General features: G+C 37.8%; 3 non-coding genes across 3 annotated transcripts; all 3 read right to left on the reverse strand.

Moving 5' to 3' along the window:
• Positions 1–4,869: 4,869 nt before the first annotated feature.
• On the reverse strand, positions 4,870–4,976 carry LOC141603504 (small nucleolar RNA R71). Its single transcript, XR_012525376.1, has one exon. It is a non-coding gene; the product is annotated as a small nucleolar RNA R71 (small nucleolar RNA).
• Positions 4,977–7,551: 2,575 nt separating this feature from the next.
• LOC141603846 (small nucleolar RNA R71) lies at positions 7,552–7,657 on the reverse strand. The gene has a single exon (XR_012525692.1). It is a non-coding gene; the product is annotated as a small nucleolar RNA R71 (small nucleolar RNA).
• Positions 7,658–12,796: 5,139 nt separating this feature from the next.
• LOC141603443 (small nucleolar RNA R71) lies at positions 12,797–12,903 on the reverse strand. Its single transcript, XR_012525320.1, has one exon. It is a non-coding gene; the product is annotated as a small nucleolar RNA R71 (small nucleolar RNA).
• Positions 12,904–15,245: the final 2,342 nt, after the last annotated feature.

A 15,245-nucleotide genomic window follows, 5' to 3' on the forward strand; every position in this document is an offset into this window, starting at 1 on the left:
ACTCACAGTCACTCTTCTTCATTCTGGTTGTCTGAATTGGCATTCCCAGGTATTGGAAAGGTAACTGTCCCTCAACAAAACCTGAGACTCTCAGGATATCTTGTTTGATATGATTAGGCACACCCTGGAAATAGGCATTAGACTTGGTGGCACTTACCTTCAATCCAGACGCATTAGAAAAAGTAGAGAAAGACTTTAACAAAATCATCATGGACTGGGCATCATCCCTACCGAACAGTAGCACATCATCTGCAAACATCAGGTTTGCCAATTTCAACTCTTTGCATAGCGGATGATAATTGAAATCATACTTGTTAGCTACATATTTCAGAGTCCTTGTCAAGTATTCCATGCATAAGGTAAAAACTTTAATTTATTTGCACTAACATGAATTCGTAGTCAAAAGGTCACTAGAAATGTAAAAGGATAAAATGAGATCCAAAAATAGCTACCCATTAGACATGAAAGAATAGACTGAAGTTTCTCCCTAACGTTTAACTTATCACAAAATTTCATTATAGACGAGCGATATCCGTCATAAGTTTGTGACAGATACCCGTTTCCTCTCACAAAATAACCATTGAAAGGTGAGTGAGAAGCACATGGGGGATGCCCCACCTTGTCCCTCTCCCTTTTTGTGAGAAGTCACAAGCTTGTGACGGGATTAGCCCGTTACAAGCAAAACTAGCTCCTTTAATCAAGTGATTACGGAAAGTTCAACAATACAAACTACGTTCGAGTGCTTACATAGAAAGTTGATTTTTCGAGTGAATATTAGAATTGCATTAGTCTTAACTATTTATATTCGTTAGTGAATCAGAAATGTATTAGGATGAGTAATTTATTCAATTTGAAGTTGGAGTTTACATCGAGCCACTTTGTTCAAGTGAGTTGACATTTGTATTGGTTATTTTATGACTTGATGTTTAACGGTGGCTTAAGATACAAAATATTACAAGTGGCCCGTGCATCGTACGTGCATTAAATCTAGTATATATATAAAACTGGGTTGAAACGTTGTGGATGCGTCACGTGTCCCATACAGCCTTAATGACAAACATATATTATAGCTAATCATTTAATATGAACATAGTAAATGCAGCATAAATCTTAGTAAATATTAATTATAATTTAATAAATTTTATTATAAAATTACATTAAATAATTACGTTGATTTAATTCTAAATTTATTAAAAAAATATTTTGATAAAAATTCTAAATTGTAAATAAAAACATTCATTGCGAAAAATGCTTTCAATCAAGTATAATTTTCATTATATTTATTAACATATTTTGATATGTCGAGATAATCAAAGTGAGCATCTTATAATGTTTTACATTTACGTAAAAATAACATTTTGAGAAAGTTATAAAACTTAAACCATTAATTTTATTAAGAAAAATATATTTTAAAGAGTCATTGTATTTATTAAAAACAAAACTTAAAAAAAAACTATTAAGATATAAGTTTTTATAGTGTGGGAACGAAAAAATTATATTGCGACAAAATGAATACATATAAGATTTTGAGAGATTTAAATATTATGATAACGAGTATGTATGTACACAATGATCACGAGTGTGTTTGAATAATTAAAAGAAAAGTAATGATTATAAAGTAATATAATATTATATAGGTTTTTTCTACGTGGTACCCGTGTTTCTTCGCATTCTACGTGGTACCCCTATAATTTTGAAAATATAAGTGGTATCCCTAAATTAGTAAAATGTTCTAAAAATGCCCAATATACTAAAAATCACTTTTTTAATATGTTAGATTTTGTAAAGAAAATATGTTTACAATTGAGTAGACGATGTTTATGTTAATGGCATGACAAATTATTGCCAAAAAATTAATAAAAAATTGTATAAATCAAACATTTTAAAGAGGCAGATTAGAGCATTTTGGGTATTTTAAGATGTTTTTATCATGTTTAGGGGTACAACAGGTATTTTTGAAAAGCGAGGGGTATCATGTAGAATTCGAATAAATACAAGGGTATCATGTATAAAAACCCTATTATATAAACACCATGAAAAAGTAGAATACACATTACATTTTCCTTTAATATCTTTAGTTAAATATGTATACTCAAGAATAAAACATTAGTTATGACAAACTAGATATTACTTTTATTTAAATATATTAAATGTTATCTTATAAAAATGATATTTGAGAAAGTTCAACCTATTTTTTTTTACGGTAAACTGTTAAACATAGTAATATATAGTTGTTAAAAAAAAGGTGCAAATTTCTTATAGATATGTTTGACACATAACACATGTAAGACACAACCAAAACATTTGAATAAGTTTAGTTTGGGCCATATATGTTTGATACATAAATATCAAACGTTATACATACAAAATTAAAAATTACATAAAATTATATTCACAGTATTTTGAACAAATATTTTACACGATTTGAAACATAACGTACCGTGAAATGATATAACTTGATACCTTAATGTTGATTGTTGCATTATTCGAATAAATTTTATGTTAATTAATGTGATATTTGATCAGTTAATTTTTTTTGTAAAACGGTGATCATGCGTAATTAACTATAACTTAGTATTAGTTTTAATAAAATTATATGTATTTTATTTTAAAACACTGAACTTAAACCTAAAAAAAATTATTTATAGGTAAAAATATTAAAGGTTATATATGAATTATATTATTTTCCTTCAATTATAATAAAATTTTAAAACAGGTCGCGCGAAGCGCAGGATACTACCTAGTTATTATTATTATTATTATTATTATTATTATTATTATTATTATTATTATTATTATTATTATTATTATTATTATTATTATTATTATTATTATTATTATTATTATTATTATTATTATTATTATTATTATTATTATTATTATTATTATTATTATTATTATTATTATTATTATTATTATTATTATTATTATTATTATTATTATTATTATTATTATTATTATTATTATTATTATTATTATTATTATTATTATTATTATTATTATTATTATTATTATTATTATTATTATAAAAACAACCACACACTACCAATTAGACTACAGAGAATCAGAATAGTTTAGCTTATTTTCCTCTCAAATATTTGTAGAACCCTAATATTTCTTCCCTCGTTTTATTGAACAAAAATTGTAATCTTTCTTTAATTTTAGTTAATCGATCTCTAGTTTATGCAAGTTCTTCAATTCTCAATAGTTTAGAATTAGTCATTTGGGTTGTATTTGGGAGACAAGAAGAAATTCATCATCCATTATTATCCAAGCTTGTTACTTTCCTCTTTGTTGGTATAATTCTCATCTTTTTTTTTTTTTTTACATTTACTCCATTAGTTTACATCTTTTATGTTGGTTAATTAATTCACTCAAAGTTACAATCTTTATCATGTTTACCACACCTGTTTGTATCTTGTTCCATCTTATTGTTGGTTTTTCATTGCTAAACATGTGTGAGTAGTTCTCATCTAGGGCTTAGGGGGATCTCGTGTCTATAATAGCTATAATTTTGGGTTAGAATTATAAGGATTTGGGTGTTTTAATGGTTGTCACTTTCTTGCACATGAAGTGTTTGTAGAATTGCTCCTATGAAAGTTTGAGTATTTTCTCACATGTTTGGTTATCTTGGTGTCTATACTAATGGATGAACAATCTTGGTGTGTAGACTATTGGATGATCTTTGTATATGTGTGTGACGAGTTTTAGTTAATCATATGAAAGTTGGTTAATGAATTCTAGGTGTCCTAAGACATTAGGTATAATTCCTTGACTATTTGTCTCCCATTTTCCATATTTACCTTGTTTTATGCCCAATGACCCAAGTGAACCCAAAAGTTCTAGTCTTTCTCATATTGATTAATTACAATATTATTAAGTCAAATTTTATATTTATTTGCACCTTAGTTTATTAGACTAAATTGAGACTTAAACAGACTAAGTATACACCCCTGTCATCTTTGTGTTCAACACCGTAATTACACTACTTAATTTGGGTTCTTTATAAATTATTTTTGATTGGGGAACGACGACAAAATCCCTACTATCAAAATGGCGTCGTTGTCGGGGATGGCGTTAGGTTATGCTTAGTTAGTTAGAGTCTTAGGCTTAGTCTTTACTTGTTGTTTGCTTGTTTGTGTAGTTTGTGTACTTCTTGTAGAGTGTGTGTGATTTTTGCCTTACCCTAGTGTGTAAAAGCACTAGGAGTCTTACGGTTTGTCAAGTTGTATGCCTAGGAGGAACCACCAAGCTTTGCTCGTTGACTCCGATCCTGAAAGGCTTTTTAGAGCCTTGAGTAATAGGATCATTGCAAGGTTTAGAACCTCTTCTCAAGCAACCATAAACCAAGCAAATTCACCCACCCAACCTATCATTGAAAACACAACTCAACAACAACCATACAACACAATTGAGCCTCCAATAGAAAATCCATTTCACAACTTCCAACTTCCAAATAGCCCACCCCAAACACCACCCCCTCATATACCAAATCCACCACCACCAATGGCTTTACGTGACCATAACCGTCCTAACCACAATGATGCTTGTGACCCAATTAATTTCGGCACCTTGGCTCCCAATAACTTTGAGATGCACCCCGCCCAAGTGGGGTTGATTGAAAGAGACTTGTTCGGAGGACAAATTGAAGAGGATGCTCATGCTCATATAAGAAAGTTAAAGAGAAAAGTCTCTATGATGAAAAAGATTGGGGTATCCGAAGATACACTAAGGATGATGTTGTTCCCATTCTTCTTGACGGGTAAGGCGGACCGACGGTTGAATGTTCACCCTCCGGACACATTCACAACTTGAGACGCTTTAACCAAGGCATTCATGGCCAAGTACTATCCGTCATCCAAGACCGCCATGCTTCGAAATGAAATCCACACTTTCCAAAAAGAGGATGAAGAATCCTTGGGTGAAGCATGGGATAGATATCAAGACCTTATCGCTAGTTGCCCTCACCATGGGATTCCGGATTGGTATGTCACCCAAACCTTCTTCCAAACCTTGTTGTCAAGAACAAAAGAAATGGTGAATGCCTCCCGGGAGGGGGATTCGATCATTTGGGTGATGAGGAGGGCACTACTCTAATCAATAAAATGGTAGACTCTGAGGCAAACTATAGCACAAGAGTGAATGTCTTGAGAAGAAGTACGCACCCTTCCGAATTTTTAGTGAATGTGGAGACCAATGCTAAGCTTGATATGCTCAACAAAAAGCTTGAAGAGTTGAGTAAGAAGAAGCACGTGAACCAAGTAAGCCAAACTACCATATCTCATGGACCATCCATGGAAGAAGTGATGCAAAGATCAACATGTGAGTCATGTGGAGGGATGGGTCACACTTATGAAGTATGTGCAAATAACCATTATAACAATTTTGATGAGAACAATTTGTGATACGTGCAATTTAGACTTTTTAGCCTCTTATTGCACGCATTTCTATGCCATTTGTATTGCTTTGTATTGCAAAAAATACCCCGAATTGGCTACTTTGGTTTGTTTTGTCTTAATTGCAGAATTGGACCTAAAAGTGGTGGAATTGCGCCTTTGTCGTCCTACTTGCATGCATTTTAAGGAGACGGATATTTTGAGCAAGAGTCGTACATCGGGATGCGTGAAGGAAGGTCAATAGAAACTGGCAAGACGAGTTTTATGCTGATCCCAGTAGAACGTACTCGATCGAGAGGTTCTGGAGTTCGATCGAGCTATTTGGCAGTCGAGGATGTTCGATCGAGTGGTTTATATGCTCGATCGAAATGAGCTTTTATGGAGATACTCGATCGAGGAGCTAAAGTGCTCGATCGAGAAGTTTTGTTGGAGAAGTCCTCGATCGAGTGGTCTGAAAGTACTCGTTCGAGTGGTTTGCTATATTACACGGGTTTTATTAATCCGTGATAGGTTTACTTATGTTAATTTTCGCTCCCCTATATAAGGGAGTGTTTATTAGGTCATAATTACGCTTTACACACTTCTTATCTCTTAGCTTCCCTTAATTACTTCTGAAACTTTTTACACTCTTAGTCTCTGAACTTTTGCTCTTAATTACTGCGGATTGTTCTTTACGCCGGATTCTTTAGATTGTAATCTTTCTTCCCTCTTAATCTTTATCTAATACATTACTTGTTCTTATCTTTTGTTCTCTTGTTATTATCCCTGCTTTTGTTTTGTTTATGCTTAATCTCAATTTCTTTACTATATCTTCCATTAGCATCTTCATGATTATTGTTAATCTCAAAAGCATGACTAGCTAAACCCTTTGATCTTAGGACTAGGGGATCCATGGTAGAATTGTGACAATGTAGTAAAGAGACTAGACAATTTACTTGTGAGAATATGTGACCGTAGCAATTTAACTGTAACATATTTAGTTGACTGCTTGCTTCAAATTAACATTAATTCGGTTAACTTTCTTCCTGGATCAGGAGATTGGAATAAATAGACCTGCTATGAACAGTAGACTACCCTAATGAGGACGGAAGTTAAGTTAGTGCAAATCTAGGGTGGATAGCGGATCGGAAGGACCTTTCCCTTGCCCTTCTCACAGTAGATTGTCTAGGCTATTTATGACTGAGTCGATAAACTGCCATGGTGAACCGAAATCCTAACATACTCTCTCTTATCTGATCACTTATATCTATTTTCTTACTTTAGTGCTCTTGTCCTTATTTCTCTTACCCTTAATCTTTAGTAGTGTATAAAACCAAACTTAAAACCCCCATTTGTGACTTAGATAGACGGACTTACAGATAGATACCTTGCCTCCCTGTGGAGATCGACCCTACTTATTACTAGCTTCTGTTAGTTATATTTAGGCATTTATTTTTGGTACAAAACGATAGTATCAAATTTCTGCGCCGTTGCCGAGGAGACAATAGCCTGTTTATATGTCTCTGTTTCGTTTATCTTTCTTAGTCTCAAGGAATTTTAATTCCTTGAGACAATTCTCACTTATTTCCTTCAGTGGTATGTATGCCCAAGTCTAACAGGTCAGAATTAGTTCCAGCTGATCCTGAACCCGAAAGGACTTTTCGGCACATACTAAGACTGTAGAGAAAAATTCAAAAGGAAGTTTTGAGTACTTTTGAACCCGAGCTACAACACTTTCTGTTTGCAGAAGACCCGTCTTGTGAAGAAGACAACTCTATTTATGTCATAAAGCTAGTGAAAATGCCTAACATCGCGAGTCACTCAGAGCCCATAGCTGCCTCAATCCATAAAGGTTTCAATCTAGCAACCGAGGACGACAACACTTTCGACATCCGACCGTCTTACATTAATCTGGTCGAACAGAATCTTTATCGGGGCGTGAAGGGTGAAGATCTACGGAAGCACATGGAAGTTGTCACTGATTATTGTTCTACTATTCCCGCTACTAAGGGAGTGACCCAGGATACCATTAAGGAAGTCTTGTTTCCTTTTTCGCTGACCGATGGAGCCCATGAGTGGCTGACTGATCTTGAACGTACTGCAGCCGGTATTACTGACTGGAAGAGCCTGGCCCTTACTTTATATAAAAGGTATTTTCCTCCACAAAGAACTAATCAGCTGAGAGGGAAAATTGCAAGTTTTAAGCAGACACCTGATGAGAACTTTTATGAAGCTTGGTGCCATTTCAAGAAGCTAGTGATGTCTCTTCCTCATCATGGATTTGATCAATGGTTTTTATGCAACCGGTTTTACAATGGGTTGTATGATGACCATCGTGCTATACTTGATGCCTCATCTAATGGGAGATTTCAAAAGAATAATGATGATGATAAGGGATGGGGACCTATTGTGCTGAGTATGGGAATCCAAGAGGAGGTATTCGTACTGTCTCTTTATTAGATAGTGCAGTTGTGGCTCAACTGGAATCCATGAATGCCCGTTTTGATAAGTTTGAGTTGCAAGCTGCTGGTGATCAACAAACGGTTCATCTGTTGACCAGACAGGAAATTGCCACTTGTGAGAGTAATGACGGTCACACTGATGTTGACTATCTCATAGAGAAGGTTCAAGTCCTTGCCTTTCAGCAATATAGGCAAAGAGGTTCCTATTATAACAATCAGAATGGAGTTTATCCCGATTTGAGATGGACTAGTCAGAATGTGCTTAATCCTACTCCCCTCCGTAAACAAGCTTATGTACCTCCTCGCAAAGCTCAACAAGGCTTTCAAAAGCCTCCATCCTTTCCACCGCCGCATCAAGGAGCTTTCTCTAGTGGAGTTACTGAATTGGCTGAGTTAAAGTCGATGATCCAATCATTGACTAAACAATTGCAGATGAGTGACCAACAGAAAGAAGCATCGATTAAGTAACTCGAGACCCAAATAGCTCAACTTGCCACTAACCAATCTACAAGGAAGCCGGGTCATTACCATCTCAATCTGAAAAGAATCCACATGAGACGATAAATCTGATAAATTTGCGAAGTGGCCTTTCTTACAAAGGACCCAAAATGTCAACTATTGAGGACATATCAGACCCGGAGAATGTTATTGCTGATGGTGAACAGTCGGCCATTGACGAAACTGTGTTGAATCCGATGAAAATACTCGATCGACTCATTTCTGGGGATCGATCGAGTAGAATTACTGAGAATACTACTCGTCCGAGTGAAGTTGCTGGTCGATCGAGTAAAGCTGCTAATCAAGGTTTCGATCGAGAGGAGGAAATGCCTCGATCGAGTGAAATTTCTGAGAAAAGTGCTCGATCGAGTATTATTGATAAAGATGATCTCAATCGAGTGACTGAAAATGCTCGATCGAGTGAAGAAGTTGCGAAAAGACCTCGATCGAGAGGTAAAAGGGTTCGATCGAGTGAAAATATTGACGCACCTGTCGAGACATTGTCTGAAAGGAATTAGGGACTAGAAATTCCTATTACGGTTCCCTTTCCAAGGCGATTCCAGAATAATAAGGCTAACCAACAGTTCGGGAAATTTGCTGAGATCCTGAAGAGCCTTCACATCAACGTTCCCTTCGCCGAATTGCTTACCCAGGTACCCTCTTATATGAAATTAATGAAAGAAATTTTATCGCGTAAGAGGCACATAAATGACCATGAAACGATAGCTTTGACTGAAATATGGTCTGCTTTAGTTCAGAATAAGATACCACCCAAACAAACAGACCCGGGTAGCTTTTCAATTCCTTGTCACATAGGGACCCATTTGATTGACAACGCGCTATGTGATTTAGAAGCTAGCGTGAGTGTCTTGCCTCTGTCTCTCGCTAAGAGACTGGGTTTGACCAAATTTAACTGTACTAATATCACCGTTCAGATGGCCGACCATAGCATATCACGGCCACTAGGTGTCTTAGAGGACATACTTGTGAAAATCGGGAGATTTTTTATTCCCGTTGACTTTGTGGTCTTAGACATACCCGAGGACACTCATACCCCTATTATTTTATGGCGACCATTTTTATTTACTGCTCGCGCAATGATTGATGTCGGGGGGGGGGGGCTTACCTTCCAGGTAGGAGATGGGGAGCTAATATTTCATCAGTCCAAATCTCGTAGGGCACCTAATGCAAGTTCAACCTTGCCATGCCTTACCCTCTATTGACCCAGACATAGTCTCTCCAGTTGAAAATATTGAATATTGCGCTGCTATAGTAACATCTTTGCCTCAATCTGAGAGCGAAAAGGAGGAGCATTCTGTTGTTTTCCTTACTACAGATACAGACAGAGTGGATACTGGAGATGCTGTCGGTCATGGTACAGTTAAAGTCAGTTCAAGTGATGGGAAAGATGCCAATGCAGATGGAATGCAAAAGGGAAGAAGAAAGTTCGGGTGTATGTGGACGCAAACTATTCTCCTTCCATCAGTTCGAGTTCATGCTCGTGGCGATCGAAGAGGACGGTCCGAGGTGCTGAACGGACCTCCTCTAGCCAGAAGCCCTCTTTTGGGCTACTACAGTGTTTTGGACAATAAGCGGGGAATGCCCCGTTGTAATAATTTGTAATTTTGAATTTCCGTTAGACACTCTATTTGCATTTTTAGACTGTTAGACTATAGCATAGTTATTTTTTGCGAAAACCGAATATAGACTGCTTATTTTTGTGATTTGGTATTTGCGGGAAGTCTTTTTGCGTGTTTCTATGCAGGTTTTGGGAGGATATGTCACATTGGGATGTGTGCCATAGGAAAACAACTCGATCAAGTACTTTTTGTACTCGATCGAGAGGATTGCCCAGGAAAAAAGGTCGATCGAGCTGTTTCAGCCGCTCGATCGAATTATCAAAATAGAGGAGTTCTCGATCGAGGGAATATGTGTTCGATTGAGGAGAATGGATGCTAGAGTCCTCGATCGAGTGGTTTCAAATCACTCGATCGAGTGACTATGCTTATAACACGCAGGAAGTACTTCCTTTTGATATATGATTTATTTGCACCGAATTTCCCTTCTTCTTTTATGCATTCCGACTCATATCGAGTCGGTTTTGTGTGCTTTGCCTTGCATTTTGTGCCCGATTCCCGTATCTGTTATTAGGTGTACCCTTTTGCAGGAATCAAGGCGATTATAGAGGAATTGGGGCAAGGAAGGCATTTCAATGCCTTAGCATGAAGAAAAGGGAGATGAGGAGCTGAAGCGTAAATCTCTGCCGGCAGGCCGGCAATCGGCCCACCGGCAGGGGACATTGTTTTATGGAGAAAGGGAAGAAAGTAGGTGAGAGGTGTTCTCTGCCGGCTGGTCGGCAGCCGGTCCACCGGCAGGGAACACACGCCCAACACTTAGCCATTTCACGATTGATTTCCGGGACAAAATTTAAAGGACTTGCTACCGGCACAGGGTGCCGGTAGCCGGGCAACCGGTATGCAGCAGCAGCTCTTGAAGAAATGAAAGAAGAAGTCAAGAAATGAGGATTCTATGCCGGCAGGGAAATACACCAGGTCTATTTTTCCCAGGACTTGAGGATGTCGCTACCGGCACAGGTGGCCGGCAGTCGGCTGGCCGGCACAGGATGACAAAACACGCAAATGGGCTTTATCTCATTTCTTCCTTTAATCCAATGAAACACAATAAATACCTCTTCCCTAATCAATTGTAAATACAACACTAGATCTGAAAACTTTCCCTAATTTATGTAATCTTTCCTTAATCAAAGCACTAATCTTTCCATAATTAATATTGATCATTTTGTAAAATTAGCTTAGTAGTAGTTATTATCATTTATTTACATTTGGTTTTAGGATTGTATTAGGAGATATTAAAGGATTCTCTTCATTAATTCTATCAAAGCAATCATCTTTACTCTTTGTTGGTACATTTCTTCTCTTATTTACTTGCTTAATCAATTGTTTACATTTTAACTTGTCCTTTATAATTGTTGGAATCCTTACCATGTCATCTCTTTTGATTATTTGTTCTTTTTCATTTGTTTGTTTGAACAATTTGAACATGAGTGAGTAGTAATGTTTCTAGGGTTTAAGGGGAGTCTAAATGGGATTATTGGGCATGATTGTTTGATTATTTGGAGTTTTGGTGAATTGTTCATCTTTCTTAATATTGCACACAAGGTGTTTGATGATTTGCATGAGTGAAAGTTTGTGTCTTTTTTCATTGTTGCTTAATTCCTCCATTGAATGAAAGTTTGTGGCGGTCTTGTTGCATGTTTTAGAAAAGTGTGATGCTTAATGAGAGTTACTAGTCACCCTTTAGGATAATCAAGACATTGATTTTTCGTCCTAGGATAAACTCTCATCTTTGACCCCTTAAATCATCTTGTTTGCCCCTTAAACCATTTAGATGAACCCGAAAGCCCTAGCCTTTAATTAATTGTATACATTTCTTCTCAATCGTTTGTTTAGTTACATCTAGTAGTTTAAATAAACTCCTTTTCTTTCATTTTTGACTAGAGTAGACTCCTATTTAGGCTAAGTAGAAACCCCTTCATCCTCGTGGTTCGACCCCGATTTACGCACTAAATTGGATTAAAATAATTGTTGGTGATAAAAGACTTGACCCTACCTACATCTTACTCATCAAATGGCGTCGTTGCCAGGGATCGCGTTAGGCTATATTTAGTTTATTAAGAGTCTTTGCTTTAGTCTTATCTCACTTGTTAGTTTGTTTTAGTAGTTGTGTGTTTCATTGTAGAGTGTGTGATTTCTTGCCCTCCCCTAGTGTGTAAAACCACTAGGAGACTAACGGTTTATCGAGTGTATGCCTAGAAGGAACCATCAAGCTCTACTCTTCAATCCCGACCCCGAAAGGCTTTTTAGGACCTTGAGGACAAGGACCGTCGTTAGAGTTCGGAACCCTCCTCAAGCAAACATAGACCAACCAAACCCACACGCCCTACAAGACTTTGATACCACAACCCCACTCCAACCAAACATCAAAATTGAGACTCTACTAGAAAATCCATTTCAGAACTTTCCACTTCCTAGCCCACCTCAATCACCACCCCATCATATACTAAATCCACCACCACAAATGGCTCTACGAGATCACAACCGGCCTAACCATAATGATTCATATAACCCTATCAATTTTGGCACTTTGGCTCCCAACAACTTTGAGATGCATCCCGCCCAAGTCGGGTTGATTGAGAAGGATTTGTTCGGGGGGCATATTGAAGAAGATGCTCATGCTCACCTCCAAAAGTTCAAGAGGAAGGTCTCAATGATGAAGACGAACGGGGTATCCGAGGACACTCTAAGGATGATGTTGTTCTCATTCTCTTTGATGGGTAAGGCGGGCCGGTGGTTGAATATTCACCCTCCGGATACATTCACAACATGGGACGCTTTAGCTATGGCGTTCATGGTCAAGTACTACCCGTCATCCAAGACCGCCATGCTTCGTAATGAAATTCATACTTTCCAACAAGAAGATGGGGAATCCTTGGGTGAAGCTTGAGATCGATATCAAGACATTATTGCTAGTTGTCCCCATCATGGAATCCCGGAGAGGTACATCACCCAAACCTTCTTTTAAACATTGTTGCCTAGAACTAAAGAGATGGTAAATGCCTCCGCGGGGGGAGGATTTGATCATTTGAATGATGAAGAAGGCACGACACTAATCAAGAAGATGGTAGACTCGGAAGCAAATTTTGGCTCTAGAGGAAACATGCTTAGGAGAAATGGCAAGTTCCCTAAGGAGAACTCTTCTAATGTAAATGCCGAGACAAATGCCAAGCTTAACCTTCTAACCAAGCAACTTGAGAAATTTCAAAGGAACCAAGTTCACCAAGCCACTACCTCACATGGTCCACCCATGGAGGAAGTATCTAAAGTCTTACCTTGTGAGCTTTGTGGGGGAAATTGCCACACTTTTGATATGTATGACAACAACTATAATGGTGGGTATGAGGAGAATGTCCAATATGTTAATGCTTTCCAAAGCTATAACAACAATACAAGACCACCAAGACCACCCTACAACAATCCCAATGTCTACAACCCAAACACTAACTTCTACCATCCGGGTTTATGGAACCACCCCAATTTTAGCTACAAGAGTGCCAATGTTCAAAACCCACAACACCTTCAACCACAAGCCCCAAATAATCCACCCGGTTTTTTCCAACAAAGGGGAGGATTGTCCAACCAAAGAAGAAATCCCGTAAATCAAAACCAATGGCCAAACAACAACCAAAACCAAAACTATGGGAACCAACCACAAGGGTACCAATATTTTGGAGGAAATAAAAGCAACCAAGGGTTTTATCAAGGGAATTAAGTGAACCAAGCTAATAAAGGATTTGGGAAAGGGTATGTTCAAGGGTTTCAAGAACAAGGCCAAGGATCAAACTTCAACAACAATGGTCCTAGAGGTAATTTTCAAGGGGGACAAAATAACGACCAAGGTTCCAACAATCGGTATGACTATGGGTTCCCTTTACCCATAGCCAACCAACCTTATCAAGAACCCCAAGGTGATCCCTCCCAAAATGAGCTTTTAAAGATGATAAAGAACATGCAACTTCAACATAGTCAAGAAATGGCTAATTTTGCAAAGGCAACCCAACAAGAACAAGCAAATTTGAGGGCTACCTTCCTTAAAGATATGAGGGAAATGGAATCAAGGATGGCCTCTCATGCTATGGCTAACCCTCAAAGGCCACCCGGTGGTCTATTAGCCCTAGGACAAAGTTCCAAGGACGCCTCAAATAGCCACCATGCTCATGCGGTAGTTTTAAAGAGAGGTGTAGAGCTTGAGGACCCCTACAAATATCTTGAGGTAGAAGTTGATGAAGATCCCAAGGGGAACGGGATGGAAATGAATGGTGAAGAGGGAAGCTCACCCATGATACCGTCGGCTAAAGTGAGTGAAGCCAAGAAGGCGAAGAAAGCTTGTGAAGATTCGTCAAGAAGGGGAATTCAAGTGGAAAAAGATGTTGATGGATATGTGGAAGACCTCCCTTATGAGGAAGAAGATATTGAAGAAGTGCCTTTGCAACACACCAAAAAAGTAACAAAGAATTCGGTTCCTCCAAAGGTATCTTCCAATTCTCAACTTATGTCTAATATTCCTTAACCCTCAAGCGCCATTAAGAGTATGAAAAACCTTAAGTATGCCAAGTTTTGTGATATGCTTGAGAAACTTGAGGTTACCCTACCCTTTACGGAAGTGATTATGAACATGCCAACTTACTCAAAGTTTTTAAAAGACATCTTGACCAAGAAAAGGGTCTTGGGTGACCAAGAGATAGTGGCTATGGAAGAGGCATGTAGTGCTCATATCCTTAACAAAATGCCCACTAAACTTGGTGACCCGGGAAGCTTTTCGATCCCATGTGTAGTTGGTGGTTTTCCTATATCAAGAGCTCTTTGTGACTTGGGAGCAAGTATGAGTGTCATTCCTTTAAAAGTTGCAAAGAAAATTGGCATTCAAAACCTTGATCCTACTACCATGACTCTCCAATTGGCAGATAGGTCCGTCAAGCGCCCTATGGGGGTGCTTGAAGACGTACCCGTCAAGGTTGTAAAGCTTTTAATCCCCGCCGATTTTGTTGTCCTTGATATTCCGGAGGATAGCCATACCCTCATCATCCTAGGTAGGCCATTTTTGGCTACCGGAGGAGTACTCATTGATGTGAAGAATGGGCGGCTAACCTTCCAAATTGAGGGCAGCAATGTCGAATTTAACCTCCCATATTTAATGAAAGGACCAAGAGTAGAAAGGTTGAGCACTATTGAGGTGATTGATGAGGTAGTGCATGAAGTAGCCCGAGAAGAAGTGGAAATGAAAGAGGTTTTTCAAATCTCCTTGCATGATGAAGCTATGAAGGAAAATCATG

The sequence above is a fragment of the Silene latifolia genome, chromosome 9 (assembly GCF_048544455.1).
Source record: "Silene latifolia isolate original U9 population chromosome 9, ASM4854445v1, whole genome shotgun sequence".
Classification (NCBI taxonomy): domain Eukaryota; kingdom Viridiplantae; phylum Streptophyta; class Magnoliopsida; order Caryophyllales; family Caryophyllaceae; genus Silene; species Silene latifolia.